We start from the raw sequence: 5,068 nt of genomic DNA, 5'->3' as shown, positions 1-5,068 counted from the left end.
ATTGACTTTAAACTTTAAGTGAATCATTTAACATCTTCAAAGCTTTGCACTAAATTTAAATAAAAGTTTTTATCAATCTAGAAATTCCTTTTAAATTTACGTTTGTAGTACATCTTGTCAAGCATTTATTATTTAGTGGCAGCAGTAGATTGTCACTGTGGTACTTTGAGGATAATGAAATGGTAGATTAACTAAAATACTTTTTTGTTTCCTCTATGTTCACGTACCACCAAACTCAACTTTACTTTTATCATCCCAAAGTCGATAAAATAAACATGAACCCACTGGAAATAAATCATTCAACTTCTCTCTATCTCGCTCTTTTCTTGTACAAAATTGTAAATATCATCACTTAACTAATTCAAATTCATGACTTTGACTCATTTGAGTTATTTCCCTTAGCTCATTTTTTTACATTCATTTACTGGATATATTATCAGTATATTCATTTGCATTTGCTCCAAGAATATGAAGTGAATCTTGGAGGTAAACTAACTTTTGAATAATGTGTTTTAACTAAATTTCAGCAGCATTGCATTTCCTTTACACATCAGTCTTCATTTTAATAGCATTCCACTAAATCTCTTCTTTTTCCATATTCTGGTCCCAGTTAGTTATTCTAATATGAAATTTATTCATTATACTGCATTATTACATCATACAGGGAATTATCTTTCAAAGGTAAATACTATTGATAGAAACTCGACAAGAGAATGTACTCTTTGACTTATTGCCGATATTTCACACTACCTCTAATGCTACCTGACACAAGGAATAAAATTCAGCAAGCATGATTGTGCAGTGAAATATATAGAATTACATATTCTACTAGCTTCCATCATTCTGCATTTGCTATCCCTGGAACAAATTTTGCCACTTTAGCATCCTTTATATCAACATTATTCAGCGCTTCTTGTGATTTCTAGTGCAAATTTGCATAGCACTGCTCTATTGGTTTAGCTTTTATGACAGTACTGTTCTCTTACATTTCACTGTTAACATGCATGGATACACTTTGGCATCGGCGTAGTTCTAGGAAAGTAGTAATGGTTATTTGAATACTGCGTTCACGAGAAACTGTTACACTAAATGAACTTTGGGAATATATTCTGGAATATGTTTATTTAAATTATTTTTCAATGTGCTAAGCATTTCATATTACTTGCATTGTGACTGAATGACAGAGATTTGAATGTTTTTATTTCAGAAGTATAGTGTTAGTTGTGTACGTATATTTGTGTATGTGCGTGTGCATACACAGATATAGACACACAACTAAGCCTCTGTGATAATTATATATATATATATATATATACACACACACACACACCACAGAGGTCTACTTGTGATACACTATGTGTGTGTGTATATATATATATATATATACACATACACTTGCCTGTGTAATATGGTTTACATATGTATACTATTGAGGTGGCATCTTAGTGTATGAGTCACAAAGTTTAAGTATTTTTATATTGTAGCATGCAAACTATCATCTAAATGTCTTTGTAAAAGCACATCCATATACATACAATTGTGTATATCTATATGTGTATGTATATACACATATATATATATACATTCTATTAAACTGTAGTTACTGCTGTCATAGACTCTAATGCTCTAACATAACGAATGCTGTGTAGCCATACTGTAGTCAGGAATGCAGTATGCGTAACACAATATTGCTGAGTAACATTCTGTACTTAGGAATACGATATATGTGACACACAATGGTGTAGTGACAACTGGCTGTGCAACAGACTGTATTATTTGATAACTAATGTGTTGTGAAAGCTGAGAAACATAGAAATATTGTTTTAACTAAAATGTTTCAAGTTTCTGTGACATCTGAATTACTTTTTGTTTTAAAAGTTTTTCTATATTTGATTTGTTTTATTGAAAACTCACAATAAACCAAAAATATAGTTTATTGAAAAATGACAACGATGTGTATTGACTTCTGGAAGCTATTGCTATAGTGTTCCAAAATAGCAGTTCTATAATAATTTTCCATTTGTTTTTATTACCAGTTGGTCTTTCTGTATTTTAGGCAAATGAAGCCTGGTAAATTCAAGGTGTGAAATGACTTCTCTCTTTACTCTCATGAAACATGCTGATCTTGTTTAGAAGCTTAACATTTATCATCATTAGTATTTTGTTTTAAATTATATTTCTGTAGAGTTTTGTAAATGGTTTACAATTGTGATATGAATCATATTGTTACATGGCTTTAATCCTGATTCCTCTTTACAAATGAGTGGTATTAAGTTTCATACGAGTCTTGTATAATTAATGTCAGTCATTTGACTGTTCTTTAATGTTCAGAGATATTTATGGTTATTTACTGTATCATTGAATTAGTCTCAGTAAACTATAAAATCAACTTTCCTTTGAAACTTTGTCCTTTGCCACCCAGACATACATCTTACTTGCAAAAATAAAACAATCAAGATGTCAAATATCAAATGAAAAAATTTCTTTACCATGTGCACTAAGAGCTAGGTAGCTTTGCAGTACCAGAATCTGTCTTTCTCTTATTGTTTGTAGCCAAAAATCACAGAAGCAAGTGAATTGAAAATGTAAATTAGGCCAAGGTTTTAATTTAACAAGATATTACTATCACTTCACAGTGTCCAAAACTTAATATGCTTCCGTTTCTCAAACAAATGAAAGCATTTGTCTTAGTCTTAAGGTTAACAAAATATTGGTTAATGTCATATCAGAAGAATAGATAATTAGATATGAAGTATATTTTAGAAATGTTAGTATTGAGTTGGGAGGCTAAAACAAGCATTCTATTCATCTCTGTTTGAAAATAACTTGTGTATTATGATGGTCACATACTAATAAAATGCACTTCAACAAAGTGAACACAGAGAAATCATGCTTTACAGTTATAATTATATTGGTCATTTGTGAAAATTAATAAGAAATATATATTGCATAGAGACATTGGAACTATGACCAACTTAACTGACCATCTACATTTGCAAAAATATTTTGAAGCGCTACACACTTATATAAATGCATTTACAGTTTTGATCAAACTGAGCCAAGTCAATGATCTCAATAACTATAGATGTTCAACATTCTCATTCAAAACATTTTAAGTGAATTCTTTTCAAAATATCCCTTGTATAAAATATTGCTGTGTACTGATTGTATATCACTACATAACATAGTGTTAAATCAGTAATATTTAATAAGCTAATATATCAATAAAATAGTATTTTATCATATACGTTCTAAGATTTGAAAACTACTTGCCACATTCTGTTAGATTGCTGTGAAAATAGCTGGTATTCTAACTAAATATTGCTCAAATACATTTACTAACACAGTAATTGGCATAGATAATAAAAATCTAGACCAGATGCTAAATTCAGTGATTCATCTTCCTATATTCTCCTCCCCATTGGACTTCATGTTAGATATTTTTAGTATTGATCTATGGAAATTTCAATGAATTATATCTTAGAAGAATTGGCTTTATGCTGAAGGAAGAAAAAAATGCATAAATACTTTATTTAGTCTGAAATGTCTTGTGGTTAATTCATTAAATGCCTTAACTGTTATAAGACTTAAATATTTGGAAGAAAGCAGATATTCTGGGCAAGAACATTATACCATAATATAGACATAAATTATGCTTAATTAAAGTATATATTTTACAGAAGAGATAAAAATGAAGTCTTCTCTGTTTGTATGAACTGTTCTTTGTTATAAGTGTGCTCATGTGTTAATTGTGCATAAATGTGTCTTTCTTCAGAAGAAGAGCAGTGTGTATATATCATTTCACTTGTTGATTTTTTTTTTTTCTTTTTAGAATAATACCAGTAAAAGGGGAAAAAACAACAATCTAGACTTCATAGAAATAAAGTAGCCTTTAGCTGGTCAAAATATTCTTTTCTTATTCTGTTATTCCATATAGAAAATAACTTTTTGTGACATTGATTATTTTAGCTAGTTGACTTTTACTTCTAATTTCTCTATGCAATTCATCTCTAGCCATCCAAGCTATTCACTCATTTTTAAGTCTTGTTTGTTTGGGTCTCTTTTTTTTTTCCCTCTCTACCTTGATTTATGATAGCCTTGTTGATATCATTTTAGAAATCTTAGTTTTGTTTTATCAATGTTCTAAGCCTGCAAATCTGACAATCTTGCTGCATCTCTAAGCACTGTCTATAGCACCCAGGCTGCTGCAGCACCTTAGTTGTAAAACATTGATTCAACGATGTACTGTTAATATATATTCCCTTATAGTTATTCAATATATAATGAACATGCTTATACTTACTAAAATTATGACATGGCTAAGACACAAACCTAAATATTTAACACTTGCAACCAGAAGAACTCAGCAGTTCCAGATATTATTGTTATAAAGCTATGAACAAATGTGAGCTCTGTTATTATTTAAATATTATAACATTTGTGAAGCTTCTGCCATGGAATACATGCAAATGAATTTAGCAATGCTCTCTGAAATTAAACAAAGATTCTGGCATTCAAATATATGGAAACTTTTGATGTAAAACTTAACTTATTTGTTTTATGTTATAACAGTCTCATAAAAAAAAAAAAACTTTATTTTCAAATAATTATACATCTTGAAAGTATTATTCATCTTTTCTTTTTTATCTTCAAGTTACAAGAATGTAAGATTATCTATTATTTATTCCATTATAATTTTCCTCCAAAATCCATTTTAAATCATATCAAATTAAAACAAAATTTTAAATTGTTGTTTAATTTTACAGTTTATTATTTCCTTGACTGCTACAATAAGACTATTTAAGTAGATGTCAAAGTTTCAAGTTATTTACTGAAGTTCCGTGTTTGCTTTTGGTACCTCATTTTTGGAAAAATAGTAGTATGTGGTCAAAGTTTGGTACTCTTTTATATTTGTCAAGTAAACTATGTTTTAAAACCTATTGTTTTTTGGGTTTTTTTTTTAGTTCTTTCATATGCTGAAAAAAAAAACGAAACAAGAAATATATATGGAAGAAAAATTGATATTTTAAATTGTAATATAAAAATACAGTTTGCATCCCCCCCCCCC

This window comes from Octopus bimaculoides, chromosome 10 (genome assembly GCF_001194135.2).
Source record: "Octopus bimaculoides isolate UCB-OBI-ISO-001 chromosome 10, ASM119413v2, whole genome shotgun sequence".
Lineage (NCBI taxonomy): Eukaryota > Metazoa > Mollusca > Cephalopoda > Octopoda > Octopodidae > Octopus > Octopus bimaculoides.
Note: the sequence above shows the minus strand (reverse complement) of the source record.